General features: G+C 44.5%; 1 protein-coding gene and 4 non-coding genes across 7 annotated transcripts in view; 4 read left to right on the top strand and 1 right to left on the bottom strand.

Annotated features, from left to right (window-relative positions):
- eogt (EGF domain-specific O-linked N-acetylglucosamine (GlcNAc) transferase) overlaps positions 1–15,617 on the bottom strand; it is a 202,130-nt gene that overhangs the window by 87,843 nt on the left and 98,670 nt on the right. The gene's annotated exons all lie outside the window — the stretch shown is intronic.
- On the top strand, positions 1,176–1,247 carry trnae-cuc (transfer RNA glutamic acid (anticodon CUC)). The gene has a single exon. It is a non-coding gene; the product is annotated as a tRNA-Glu (tRNA).
- trnal-uaa (transfer RNA leucine (anticodon UAA)) lies at positions 3,338–3,409 on the top strand. The gene has a single exon. It is a non-coding gene; the product is annotated as a tRNA-Leu (tRNA).
- On the top strand, positions 6,968–7,039 carry trnae-cuc (transfer RNA glutamic acid (anticodon CUC)). Its single transcript has one exon. It is a non-coding gene; the product is annotated as a tRNA-Glu (tRNA).
- trnae-uuc (transfer RNA glutamic acid (anticodon UUC)) lies at positions 15,389–15,460 on the top strand. Its single transcript has one exon. It is a non-coding gene; the product is annotated as a tRNA-Glu (tRNA).

The raw sequence follows: 15,617 nt of genomic DNA, 5'->3' as shown, positions 1-15,617 counted from the left end.
GGCGCTGTCACCGCCGCGGCCGTGGTTCGATTCCGTTAGGGAATGTGCATTTGTGGTTCAACATTAGTGATCATTTGTATAGAATACTGGCATGCTCTGCTGCTACCAGGATCAACAAAGTTTATTAGGTGAACGAATTGCTTTGTTATACACTCTTGGCATGCTCTGTACAGACCACTGGATTCATGTTGAGAGGTCTGGTACACTACTAACCAGCTCCCAGATGGTCTAGTGGTTAGGATTCGGCGCTCTCACCGCCGCGGCCCGGGTTCGATTCCCAGACAGGGAATGTACACTTATGGTTCAACATTAATGATCATTTGTATATAATAGTGGGATTCTCTGCTGCTACCAGGATCAACAAAGTTTATTAGGTGAAAGAACTACTTTGTTATACACTCTGGCCTGCTCTGTACAGACCACTGGATTCATGTTGAGAGGTCTGGTACACTACTAACCAGCTCCCTGATGATCTAGTGGTTAGGATTCGGCGCCGCGGCCCGGGTTCGATTCCCGGTCAGGGAATGTGCATTTATAGTTCAAAATTAATGATCATTTCTATATAATAGTGGGATGCTCTGCTGCTACCAGGATCAACAAAGTTTATTAGGTGAAAGAACTACTTTGTTATACTCTCTTGGTTGACTCTGTACAGACCCATTGATTAATATTGAGAGGTCTGGTATACTACTGACCAAATCCCTAGTGGTTATGATTCGGCGCTCTCACCGTCGCGGCCCGGGATCGATTCCCAGTCAGGGGATGTGCATTTGTGGTTCAAAATTAATTATCATTTGTATATAATAGTGGGATGCTCTGCTGCTACCAAGATCAATGAGTCTATTAGGTGAAAGAACTACTTTGTTATACTCTCTTGGTTGACTCTGTACAGACCCATTGATTGATATTGAGAGATGTAGTATACGACTGATCTAAATCCCCAGTAGTTAGGATTCGGCGCTCTCACCGCCGCGGCCCGGGTTCGATTCCCAGTCAGGGAATATGCATTTGTGGTTCAAAATTAATGATCATTTGTATAGAATACTGGCATGCTGTACTGCTACCAGGATCAACAAAGTTTATTAGGTGAACGAACTGCTTTGTTATACACTCTTGGCATGCTCTGTACAGATCACTGGATTCATGTTGAGAGGTCTGGTACACTGCTAACCAGCTCCCTGATGGTCTAGTGGTTAGGATTCGGCGCTCTCACCGCCGCGGCCCGGGTTCGATTCCCGGTCAGGGAATGTACACTTATGGTTCAACATTAATGATCATTTCTATATAATAGTGGGATGCTCTGCTGCTACCAGGATCAACAAAGTTTATTAGGTGAAAGAACTACTTTGTTATACACTCTGGCCTGCTCTGTACAGACCACTGGATTCATGTTGAGAGGTCTGGTACACCGCTAACTAGCTCCCTGATGATCTAGTGGTTAGGATTCGGTGCCGCGGCCCGGGTTCTATTCCCGGTCAGGGAATGTGCATTTATTGTTCAAATTAATGATCATTTCTATATAATAGTAGGATGCTATGCTGCTACCAGGATCAACAAAGTTTATTAGGTGAAAGAACTACTTTGTTATACACTCTTGGCCTGCTTTGTACAGACCACTGGATTCATGTTGAGAAGTCTGGTACACCGCTAACTAGCTCCTTGATGGTCTAGTGGTTAGGATTTGGCGCTCTCACCGCTGCGGCCCGCGTTCGATTCCTAGTCGGGGAATGTGCATTTATGGTTCAAAATTAATGATCATTTGTACATAATACTGTGATGCTCTGCTGCTACCGACATCAATGAGTCTATTAGGTGAAAGAACTACTTTGTTATACTCTCTGGGTTGACTCTGTCCAGACCCATTGATTCATATTGAGAGGTCTGGTATACTACTGACCAAATCCCTAGTGGTTAGGATTCGGCGCTCTCACCACTACGAGCCCGGGTTCGATTCCCGGTCAGGGAATGTGCATTTGTGGTTCAAAATTAATGACCATTTGTATAGAATACTGGCATGCTCTGCTGCTACAAGGCTCATCAAAGTTTATTAGGTCAAAGAACTACTTTGTTATACACTCTTGGCCTGCTCTGTACAGACCACTGGATTTATGTTGAGAGGTCTGGTGCGCTACTAACCAGCTCCCTGATGGTCTAGTGGTTAGGATTCAGCGCTCTCACCGCCGTGGCCTGGATTCGATTCCCGGTCAGGGACTGTGCATTTATGGTTCAAAATTAATGATCATTTGTACATAATACTGTGATTCTCTGCTGCTACCAACATCAATGAGTCTATCAGGTGAATGAACTACTTTGTTATACTCTCTTGGTTGACTCTCTACAGACCCATTGATTCATATTGAGAGGTCTGGTATACATACTACTGACCAAGTCCCTAGTGGTTAGGATTCGGCGCTCTCACCGCCGCGGCCCGGGTTTGATTCCCACTCAGGGAATTTGCATTTATGGTTCAAAATTAATTATCATTTATAGAATACTGTCCTGCTCTGCTGCTACCAGGATCAACAAAGTTCATTAGGTGAAAGAACTACTTTGTTATACACTCTGGCCTGCTCTGTACAGACCACTGGATTCATGTTGAGAGGTCTGGTACACTACTAACCAGCTCCCTGATGATCTAGTGGTTAGGATTCGGCGCCGCGGCCCGGGTTCGATTCCCGGTCAGGAAATGTGCATTTATAGTTCAAAATTAATGATCATTTCTATATAATAGTGGGATTCTCTGCTGCTACCAGGATCAACAAAGTTTATTAGGTGAAAGAACTACTTTGTTATACTCTCTTGGTTGACTCTGTACAGACCCATTGATTCATATTGAGAGGTCTGGTATACTACTGACCAAATCCCTAGTGGTTATGATTCGGCGCTCTCCCCGTCGCGGCCCGGGATCGATTCCCAGTCAGGGGATGTGCATTTGTGGTTCAAAATTAATTATCATTTGTATATAATAGTGGGATGCTCTGCTGCTACCAAGATCAATGAGTCTATTAGGTGAAAGAACTACTTTGTTATACTCTCTTGGTTGACTCTGTACAGACCCATTGATTGATATTGAGAGATGTAGTATACGACTGATCTAAATCCCCAGTGGTTAGGATTCGGCGCTCTCACCGCCGCGGCCCGGGTTCGATTCCCAGTCAGGGAATATGCATTTGTGGTTCAAAATTAATGATCATTTGTATAGAATACTGGCATGCTGTACTGCTACCAGGATCAACAAAGTTTGTTAGGTGGACTAACTGCTTTGTTATATACTCTTGGCATGCTCTGTACAGACCACTGGATTCATGTTGAGAGGTCTGGTACACTACTAACCACCTCCCTGATGGTCTAGTGGCTAGGATTCGGCGCTTAAACCGCCGCGGCCGGGGTTCGATTCCCGGTCAGGGAATGTGCATTTGTGGTTCAACATTAGTGATCATTTGTATAGAATACTGGCATGCTCTGCTGCTACCAGGATCATCAAAGTTTATTAGGTGAAAGAACTACTTTGTTATACACTCTTGGCCTGCTTTGTACAGACCACTGGATTCATGTTGAGAGGTCTGGTACACCGCTAACTAGCTCCCTGATGGTCTAGTGGTTAGGATTTGGCGCTCTCACCGCTGCGGCCCGCGTTCGATTCCTAGTCGGGGAATGTGCATTTATGGTTCAAAATTAATGATCATTTGTACATAATACTGTGATGCTCTGCTGCTACCGACATCAATGAGTCTATTAGGTGAAAGAACTACTTTGTTATACTCTCTGGGTTGACTCTGTACAGACCCATTGATTCATATTGAGAGGTCTGGTATACAACTGATGAAATCCCTAGTGGTTAGGATTCGGCGCTCTCACCACTACGAACCCGGGTTCGATTCCCGGTCAGGGAATGTGCATTTGTGGTTCAAAATTAATGATCATTTGTACATAATACTGTGACGCTCTGCTGCTACCGACATCAATGAGTCTATCAGGTGAATGAACTATTTTGTTATACTCTCTTGGTTGACTCTCTACAGACCCATTGATTCATATTGAGAGATCTGGTACACATATTACTGACCAAGTCCCTATTTGTTAGGATTCGGCACTCTCACCGCCGCGGCCCGGGTTTGATTCCCACTCAGGGAATTTGCATTTATGGTTCAAAATTAATGATCATTTATAGAATACTGGCATGCTCTGCTGCTACCAGGATCAACAAAGTTCATTAGGTGAAAGAACTACTTTGTTATACGCTCTTGGCCTGCTCTGTACAGACCCATGGATTCATCTTATGAGGTCTGGTACACTACTAACCAACTCCCTAGCGGTCTAGCGGTTAGGATTCGGCGCTCTCGCGGCCCGGGTTCGATTCCCGGTCTGGGAATGTACACTTATGGTTCAACATTAATGATCATTACTATATAATAGTGGGATGCTCTGCTGCTACCAGGATCAACAAAGTTTATTAGGTGAAAGAACTACTTTGTTATAAACTCTGGCCTGCTCTGTACAGACCACTGGATTCATGTTGAGAGGTCTGGTACACCGCTAACTAGCTCCCTGATGATCTAGTGGTTAGGATTCGGTGCCGCGGCCCGGGTTCGATTCCCGGTCAGGGAATGTGCATTTATAGTTCAAAATTAATGATCATTTCTATATAATAGTAGGATGCTCTGCTGCTACCAGGATCAACAAAGTTTATTAGGTGAAAGAACTACTTTGTTATACACTCTTGGCCCTGCTTTGTACAGACCACTGGATTCATGTTGAGAGGTCTGGTACACCGCTAATTAGCTCCCTGATGGTCTAGTGGTTAGGATTTGGCGCTCTCACCGCTGCGGCCCGCGTTCGATTCCTAGTCGGGGAATGTGCATTTATGGTTCAAAATTAATGATCATTTGTACATAATACTGTGATGCTCTGCTGCTACCGACATCAATGAGTCTATTAGGTGAAAGAACTACTTTGTTATACTCTCTGGGTTGACTCTGTCCAGACCCATTGATTCATATTGAGAGGTCTGGTATACTACTGACCAAATTCCTAGTGGTTAGGATTCGGCGCTCTCACCACTACGAACCCGGGTTCGATTCCCGGTCAGGGAATGTGCATTTGTGGTTCAAAATTAATGACCATTTGTATAGAATACTGGCATGCTCTGCTGCTACAAGGATCAACAAAGTTTATTAGGTGAAAGAACTACTTTGTTATACACTCTTGGCCTGCTCTGTACAGACCACTGGATTCATGTTGAGAGGTCTGGTACACTACTAACCAGCTCCCTGATGGTCTAGTGGCTAGGATTCGGCGCTTTCACCGCCGCGGCCCGGGACCGATTCCTAGTCAGGGAATATGCATTTGTGGTTCAAAATTAATTATCATTTGTATATAATAGTGGGATGCTCTGCTGCTAACAAGATCAATGAAGTCTATTAGGTGAATGAACTACTTTGTTATACGCTCTTGGTTGACTCTCTACAGACCCATTGATTCATATTGAGAGGTCTGGTATACATACTACTGACCAAGTCCCTAGTGGTTAGGCTTCGGCACTCTCACTGCCGCAGCCCGGGTTCGATTCCCGGTCAGGGAATTTTGCATTTATGGTTCAAAATTAATGATCATTTGTATAGAATACTGGCATGCTCTGCTGCTACCAGCATCAACAAAGTTTATTAGGTGAAAGAACTACTTTGTTATACGCTCTTGGCCTGCTCTGTACAGACCCATGGATTCATCTTGTGAGGTCTGGTACACTACTAACCAACTCCCTAGTGGTCTAGTGGTTAGGATTCGGCGCTCTCACCACCGCACCCCAGGTTTGATTCCCGGACAGAGAATGTACACTTATGGTTCAACATTAATGATCATTTGTATATAATAGTGGGGCTCTGCTGCTACAAGGATCAACAAAGTTTATTAGGTGAAAGAACTACTTTGTTATACACTCTTGGCCTGCTCTGTACAGACCACTGGATTCATGTTGAGAGGTCTGGTACACTACTAACCAGCTCCCTGATGGTCTAGTGGCTAGGATTCGGCGCTCTCATCGCCGCGGCCGGGGTTCGATTCCTGGTCAGGGAATGTGCTTTTATGGTTCAAAATTAATGATAATTTGTATATAATAGTGGGATGCTCTGCTGCTACCAAGATCAATGAAGTCTATTAGGTGAATGAACTACTTTGTTATACTCTCTTGGTTGACTCTGTACAGACCCATTGATTTATATTGACAGGTCTGGTATACTACTGACCTAATCCCTGGGTGGTTAGGATTCGGCGCTCTCACCGCCGCGGCCCGGGTTCGATTCTCAGTCAGGGAATATGCATTTGTGGTTCAAAATTAATGATCATTTGTATAGAATTCTGGCATGCTGTACTGCTACCAGGATCAACAAAGTTTATTAGGTGGACTAACTGCTTTGTTATACACTCTTGGCTTGCTCTGTACAGACCACTGGATTCATGTTGATAGGTCTGGTACACTACTAACCAGCTTCCTGATGGTCTAGTGGTTAGGATTCGGTGTTTTCACAGCTGCGGCCGGGGTTCGATTCCCGATCAGGGAATGTGCATTTATGGTTCAAAATTAATGATCATTTGTACATAATACTGTGATGCCCTGCTGGTACCAACATCAATGAGTCTATTAGGTGAAAGAACTACTTTGTTATACTCTCTTGTTTGACTCTATACAGACCAATTGATTCATATTGAGAGGTCTGGTATACTACTGACCAAATCCCTAGTGGTTATGATTCGGTGCTCTCACCGCCGCGGCCCGGGATCGATTCCCAGTCAGGGAATGTGCATTTGTGGTTCAAAATTAATTATCATTTGTATATAATAGTGGGATGCTCTGCTGCTACCAAGATCAATGCGTCTATTAGGTGAACGAACTGCTTTGTTATACACTCTTGGCATGCTCTGTACAGATCACTGGATTCATGTTGAGAGGTCTGGTACACTGCTAACCAGCTCCTTGATGGTCTAGTGGTTAGGATTCGGCGCTCTCACCGCCGCGGCCCGGGTTCGATTCCCTGTCAAGGAATGTACACTTACGGTTCAACATTAATGATCATTTCTATATAACAGTGGGATGCTCTGCTGCTACCAGGATCAACAAAGTTTATTAGGTGAAAGAACTACTTTGTTATACACTCTTGGTTGACTCTGTACAGACCCATTGATTCATATTGAAAGGTCTGGTATACTAAATCCCTAGTGGTTATGATTCGGCGCTCTCACCGCCGCGACCCGGGATCGATTCCCAGTCAGGGAATGTGCATTTATGGTTCAAAATTAATTATCATTTGTATATAATAGTGGGATTCTCTGCTGCTACCAAGATTAATGAGTCTATTAGGTGAAAGAACTACTTTGTTATACTCTCTTGGTTGACTCTGTACAGACCCATTGATTGATATTGAGAGGTCTAGTATACGACTGATCAAATCCCTAGTGGTTAGTATTCGGCGCTCTCACCGCCGCGGCCCGGGTTCGATTCCCAGTCAGGGAATATGCATTTGTGGTTCAAAATTAATGATCATTTGTATAGAATACTGGCATGCTCTACTGCTACCAGGATCAACAAAGTTTATTAGGTGAACGAACTGCTTTGTTATACACTCTTGGCATGCTCTGTACAGACCACTGGATTCATGTTGAGAGGTCTGGTACACTGCTAACCAGCTCCCTGATGGTCTAGTGGTTAGGATTCGACGCTCTCACCGCCGCGGCCGGGGTTCGATTCCCGGTCAGGGAATGTACAGTTATGGTTCAACATTAATGATCATTTGTATATAATAGTGGGATTCTCTGCTGCTACCAGGATCAACAAAGTTTATTAGGTGAAAGAACTACTTTGTTATACACTCTGGCCTGCTCTGTACAGACCACTGGATTCATGTTGAGAGGTCTGGTACACTACTAACCAGCTCCCTGATGATCTAGTGGTTAGGATTCGGCGCCGCGGCCCGGGTTCGATTCCCGGTCAGGGAATGTGCATTTATAGTTCAAAATTAATTATCATTTCTATATAATAGTGGGATGCTCTGCTGCTACCAGGATCAACAAAGTTTATTAGGTGAAAGAACTAATTTGTTATACACTCTTGGCCTGCTTTGTACAGACCACTGGATTCATGTTGAGAGGTCTGGTACACCGCTAACTAGCTCCCTGATGGTCTAGTGCAGCGGTCGGGAACCTATGGCTCGCGAGCCATATATGGCTCTTCCGGTGACGGCATATGGCTCCCAGACAATTTTGAGTTGAAAATTATTTTTTTTTCAAAAAAATCAGTTTGGAACTGATTTTAAAATACTTGTGATATTTCTTAATAATACTGTGTCATTTTAAAGTAAACAGAAATTAGTTTTGAAGATAAATTTCGCGGGTCACGGGTCACCCGTGGGTCGGGTCGGGAACCAATGGCTCGCGAGCATGTCCGGGTCATTGTAAAGGTGAAGAAATCAATTTTATCAGATAGCCAACTAGTTTATCCGCTTCAACCCTTGTAACAAAAAGGTGGCGAAAAGAAAAAAAGACAATGATTACCGTGCATTCCAGGCTGCGTGGACAGAGGAATTTGCATTTGTGGAGAGAGCAGGATCTGCGGTATGTCTAATATGCAATGATAAAATTGCATCGATGAAACGGTCAAATATAAAGCGGCACTTCGATACGCACCATGCTTCATTTGCATCGAAATATCCAGCGGGGGGCAGCAGGAAAAGGGCATGCGAGGAGCTACAGCGGAGAGTGCAGACGAGTCAGCAGCAACTACGTGTGTGGACCAAGCAAGGTGACGGGAATTCCGCTAGCTTTGCGGGGGCTTTGGCAATAGTAAGGAATGGAAAGTCATTCACAGATGGCGAGTATGCCAAAACATTCATGCTTGATGTGGCCAATGAACTGTTTGATGACTTCCCAAATAAAGACAAGATAATCAAACGAATAAAAGACATGCCCCTGTCAGCAAGAACTGTGCACGATCGTAGCATCATGATGGCAAATCAAGTCGAGGAAACACAAATTAAGGACATAAACGCCGGGACATACTTTTCTCTCGCGTTAGATGAGTCAACAGACGTTAGCCATCTATCTCAGTGCAGTATCATTGCCAGGTATGCTGCAGGTGACACACTGCGTGAGGAAAGCTTGGCTGTTTTGCCAATGAAAGGGACAACAAGAGGAGAGGATTTATTCATGTCTTTCATGGAGTTTGCTAAAGAAAAAAAACTACCGATGGATAAACTTATTTCTGTCTGTACTGATGGTGCACCCTGTATGTTGGGGAAGAACAAAGGATTTGTAGCGCTTCTCCGTGAACATGAAAAGAGAGCCATCCTAAGTTTTCATTGCATCCTGCACCAGGAGGCGCTTTGCGCTCAGACGTGTGGCCAGGAGCTTGGCGAGGTGATGTCTCTGGTCATTCGAGTGGTCAACTTTATTGTTGCCCGAGCTTTAAATGATCGCCAGTTTAAAGCTCTGTTAGAAGAAGTTGGGAATCATTATCCCGGTCTGCTTTTACACAGCAACGTGCGTTGGTTGTCAAGGGGGAAGGTGCTCAGCCGTTTTGCAGCTTGCCTGAGTGAAATCCGGACTTTTCTTGAAATGAAAGGCGTCAAGCATCCTGAGCTAGACAACACTGACTGGCTCCTGCAGTTTCACTATCTCGTGGACATAACTGGCCATCTGAACCAGCTCAATGTGAAAATGCAAGGTATTGGAAATACAATCTCATCCCTTCAACAAGCAGTGTTTGCATTTGAAAGCAAGCTGGAAGTCTTTCTCAGGGACATTGAAACAGGTCGTCTTCTGCACTTTGAAAGACTGCAACAATTTAGAGATGCATGCTTAGCAAGTGACTCCACTCAACATCTGGATCTCCAGCAGCTAGCTGGCTTTACGTTCAATCTCCTGCAGTCATTAAAAGCACGTTTTGGAGAATTTCGTGCGCGCACTGGTCTTTTCAAGTTCATCACTCATCCACATGAGTGTGCAGTGGACAAAATCGACCTGACATGCATCCCCGGGGTCTCTATCGGAGACTTTGAGCTGGAAGTTGCTGACCTGAAGGCATCAGACATGTGGATGAGTAAGTTCAAGTCACTTAATGGAGAGTTGGAAAGTCTTGCGCGACAGCGAGCAGAGCTGGCGAGGGAACACAAGTGGACAGAAATTAAAAATCTTCAACCTGAAGACCAGCTGATTCTTAAAACTTGGAACGAGCTTCCTGTGACATACCACACAATGCAGCGTGTGAGTATTGCCGTATTGACCATGTTTGGCTCTACATATGCATGTGAACAGTCTTTCTCGCATATGAGGAACATTAAGACCAACCTACGCTCACGTTTAACTGATGGAAGCCTCAACGCCTGCATGAAGCTCAACCTCACCACGTATGAACCAGACTACAAGGCCATCAGCAAAACCATGCAGCACCAGAAGTCGCATTAAAAGTAAGACATATTTAATTTATTATACGTTAAAAATACTATATGGCTCTCAATGAAATATATTTAGAAATATTTGGCTTTTATGGCTCTCCCAGTCAAAAGGGTTCCCGACCCCTGGTCTAGTGGTTAGGATTTGGCGCTCTCACCGCTGCGGCCCGCGTTCGATTCCTAGTCGGGGAATGTGCATTTATGGTTCAAATTAATGATCATTTGTACATAATACTGTGATGCTCTGCTGCTACCGACATCAATGAGTCTATTAGGTGAAAGAACTACTTCGTTATACTCTCTGGGTTGACTCTGTACAGACCCATTGATTCATATTGAGAGGTCTGGTATACAACTGACCAAATCCCTAGTGGTTAGGATTCGGCGCTCTCACCACTACGAACCCGGGTTCGATTCCCGGTCAGGGAATGTGCATTTGTGGTTCAAAATTAATGATCATTTGTATAGAATACTGGCATGCTCTGCTGCTACAAGGATCAACAAAGTTTATTAGGTGAAAGAACTACTTTGTTATACACTCTTGGCCTGCTCTATACAGACCACTGGATTTATGTTGAGAGGTCTGGTACGCTACTAACCAGCTCCCTGATGGTCTAGTGGTTAGGATTCAGCGCTCTCACCGCCGTGGCCAGGATTCGATTCCCGGTCAGGGACTGTGCATTTATGGTTCAAAATTAATGATCATTTGTACATAATACTGTGATTCTCTGCTGCTACCAACATCAATGAGTCTATCAGGTGAATGAACTACTTTGTTATACTCTCTTGGTTGACTCTCTACAGACCCATTGATTCATATTGAGAGGTCTGGTATACATACTACTGACCAAGTCCCTAGTGGTTAGGATTCGGTGCTCTCACCGCCGCGGCCCGGGTTTGATTCCCACTCAGGGAATTTGCATTTATGGTTCAAAATTAATGATCATTTATAGAATACTGGCATGCTCTGCTGCTACCAGGATCAACAAAGTTCATTAGGTGAAAGAACTACTTTGTTATACGCTCTTGGCCTGCTCTGTACAGACCCATGGATTCATCTTATGAGGTCTGGTACACTACTAACCAACTCCCTAGCGGTCTAGTGGTTAGGATTCGGCGCTCTCACCGCCGCGGCCCGGGTTCGATTCCCTGTCAAGGAATGTACACTTATGGTTCAACATTAATGATCATTTCTATATAATAGTGGGATGCTCTGCTGCTACCAGGATCAACAAAGTTTATTAGGTGAAAGAACTACTTTGTTATACACTCTTGGTTGACTCTGTACAGACCCATTGATTCATATTGAGAGGTCTGGTATACCAAATCCCTAGTGGTTATGATTCGGCGCTCTCACCGCCGCGGCCCGGGATCGATTCCCAGTCAGGGAATGTGCATTTGTGGTTCAAAATTAATTATCATTTGTATATAATAGTGGGATTCTCTGCTGCTACCAAGATCAATGAGTCTATTAGGTGAAAGAACTACTTTGTTATACTCTCTTGGTTGACTCTGTACAGACCCATTGATTGATATTGAGAGGTCTAGTATACGACTGATCAAATCCCTAGTGGTTAGGATTCGGCGCTCTCACCGCCGCGGCCCGGGTTCGATTCCCAGTCAGGGAATATGCATTTGTGGTTCAAAATTAGTGATCATTTGTATAGAATACTGGCATGCTGTACTGCTACCAGGATCAACAAAGTTTGTTAGGTGGACTAACTGCTTTGTTATACACTCTTGGCATGCTCTGTACAGACCACTGGATTCATGTTGAGAGGTCTGGTACACTACTAACCAGCTCCCTGATGGTCTAGTGGTTAGGATTCGACGCTCTCACTGCTGCGGCCGGGGTTCGATTCCCGGTCAGGGAATGTACACTTATGGTTCAACATTAATGATCATTTCTATATAATAGTGGGATGCTCTGCTGCTACCAGGATCAACAAAGTTTATTAGGTGAAAGAACTACTTTGTTATACACTCTTGGCCTGCTCTGTACAGACCACTGGATTCATGTTGAGAGGTCTGGTACACTACTAACCAGCTCCCTGATGATCTAGTGGGTAGGATTCGGCGCCGCGGCCCGGGTTCGATTCCCGGTCAGGGAATGTGCATTTATAGTTCAAAATTAATTATCATTTCTATATAATAGTGGGATGCTCTGCTGCTACCAGGATCAACAAAGTTTATTAGGTGAAAGAACTACTTTGTTATACACTCTTGGCCTGCTCTGTACAGACCACTGGATTCATGTTGAGAGGTCTGGTACACCGCTAACTAACTCCCTGATGGTCTAGTGGTTAGGATTTGGCCCTCTCACCGCTGCGGCCTGCGTTCGATTCCTAGTCGGGGAATGTGCATTTATGGTTCAAAATTAATGATCATTTGTACATAATACTGTGATGCTCTGCTGCTACCGACATCAATGTGTCTATTAGGTGAAAGAACTACTTTGTTATACTCTCTGGGTTGACTCTGTACAGACCCATTGATTGATATTGAGAGGTCTGGTATACTACTGACCAAATCCCTAGTGGTTAGGATTCGGCACTCTCACCACTACGAACCCGGGTTCGATTCCCGGTCAGGGAATGTGCATTTGTGGTTCAAAATTAATGATCATTTGTATAGAATACTGGCATGCTCTGCTGCTACAAGGATCAACAAAGTTCATTAGGTGAACGAACTGCTTTGTTATACACTCTTGGCATGCTCTGTACAGATCACTGGATTCATGTTGAGAGGTCTGGTACACTGCTAACCAACTCCTTAGTGGTCTAGTGGTTAGGATTCGGCGCTCTCACCGCCGCGGCCCAGGTTCGATTCCCAGTCAGGGAATGTACACTTATGGTTCAACATTAATGATCATTTCTATATAATAGTGGGATGCTCTGCTGCTACCAGGATCAACAAAGTTTATTAGGTGAAAGAACTACTTTGTTATACACTCCGGCCTGCTCTGTACAGACCACTGGATTCATGTTGAGAGGTCTGGTACACTACTAACCAGCTCCCTGATGATCTAGTGGTTAGGATTCGGCGCCACGGCCCGGGTTCGATTCCCGGTCAGGGAATGTGCATTTATCGTTCAAAATTAATGATCATTTCTATATAATAGTGGGATGCTCTGCTGCTACCAGGATCAACAAAGTTTATTAGGTGAAAGAACTACTTTGTTATACTCTCTTGGTTGACTCTGTACAGACCCATTGATTGATATTGAGAGGTCTAGTATATGACCGATCTAAATCCCTAGTGGTTAGGATTCGGCGCTCTCACCGCCGCGGCCCGGGTTCGATTCCCAGTCAGGGAATATGCATTTGTGGTTCAAAGCTAATGATCATTTGTATAGCATACTGGCATGCTCTACTGCTACCAGGATCAACAAAGTTTATTAGGTGAACGAACTGCTTTGTTATACACTCTTGGCATGCTCTGTACGGATCACTGGATTCATGTTGAGAGGTCTGACACACTGCTAACCAGCTCCCTGATGGTCTAGTGGTTAGGATTTGGCGCTCTCACCGCCACGCCCCGGCTTCGATTCCCGGTCAGGGAATGTACACTTATGGTTCAACATTAATGATCATTTCTATATAATAGTGGGATGCTCTGCTGCTACCAGGATCAACAAAGTTTATTAGGTGAAAGAACTACTTTGTTATACACTCTTGGCCTGCTTTGTACAGACCACTGGATTCATGTTGAGAGGTCTGGTACACCACTATCTAGCTCCCTGATGGTCTAGTGGTTAGGATTTGGCGCTCTCACCGCTGCGGCCCGCGTTCGATTCCTAGTCGGGGAATGTGCATTTATGGTTCAAAATTAATGATCATTTGTACATAATACTGTGATGCTCTGCTGCTACCGACATCAATGAGTCCATTAGGTGAAAGAACTACTTTGTTATACTCTCTGGGTTGACTCTGTACAGACCCATTGATTCATATTGAGAGGTCTGGTATACAACTGACCAAATCCCTAGTGGTTAGGATTCGGCGCTCTCACCACTACGAACCCGGGTTCGATTCCCGGTCAGGGAATGTGCATTTGTGGTTCAAAATTAATGATCATTTGTATAGAATACTGGCATGCTCTGCTGCTACAAGGATCAACAAAGTTTATTAGGTGAAAGAAGTACTTTGTTATACACTCTTGGCCTGCTCTGTACAGACCACTGGATTTATGTTGAGAGGTCTGGTACGCTACTAACAAGCTCCCTGATGGTCTAGTGGTTAGGATTCAGCGCTCTCACCGCCGTGGCCAGGATTCGATTCCCGGTCAGGGACTGTGCATTTATTGTTCAAAATTAATGATCATTTGTACATAATACTGTGATTCTCTGCTGCTACCAACATCAATGAGTCTATCAGGTGAATGAACTACTTTGTTATACTCTCTTGGTTGACTCTCTACAGACCCATTGATTCATATTGAGAGGTCTGGTATACATACTACTGACCAAGTCCCTAGTGGTTAGGATTCGGCGCTCTCACCGCCGCGGCCCGGGTTTGATTCCCACTCAGGGAATTTGTATTTATGGTTCAAAATTAATGATCATTTATAGAATACTGGCATGCTCTGCTGCTACCAGGATCAACAAAGTTCATTGGGTGAAAGAACTACTTTGTTATACGCTCTTGGCCTGCTCTGTACAGACCCATGGATTCATCTTATGAGGTCTGTTACACTACTAACCAACTCCCTAGCGGTCTAGCGGTTAGGATTCGGCGCTCTCACCTCCGCGGCCCGGGTTTGATTCCGGGACAGGGAATGTACACTTTTGGTTCAACATTAATGATCATTTGTATATAATAGTGGGGCTCTGCTGCTACAAGGATCAACAAAGTTTATTAGGTGAAAGAACTACTTTGTTATACACTCTTGGCCTGCTCTGTACAGACCACTGGATTCATGTTGAGAGGTCTGGTACACTACTAACCACCTCCCTGATGGTCTAGTGGCTAGGATTCGGCGCTTTCACCGCCGCGGCCCTGGTTCGATTCCCGGTCAGGGAATGTGCATTTGTGGTTTAACATTAGTGATCATTTGTATAGAATACTGGCATGCTCTGCTGCTACCAGGATCAACAAAGTTTATTAGGTGAACGAATTGCTTTGTTATACACTCTTGGCATGCTCTGTACAGACCACTGGATTCATGTTGAGAGGTCTG

Source organism: Lampris incognitus, chromosome 2 (assembly GCF_029633865.1).
Source record: "Lampris incognitus isolate fLamInc1 chromosome 2, fLamInc1.hap2, whole genome shotgun sequence".
NCBI classification, from domain to species: Eukaryota; Metazoa; Chordata; class Actinopteri; order Lampriformes; family Lampridae; genus Lampris; species Lampris incognitus.
Note: the sequence above shows the minus strand (reverse complement) of the source record. Positions and strands in the feature narration are given on the sequence as shown.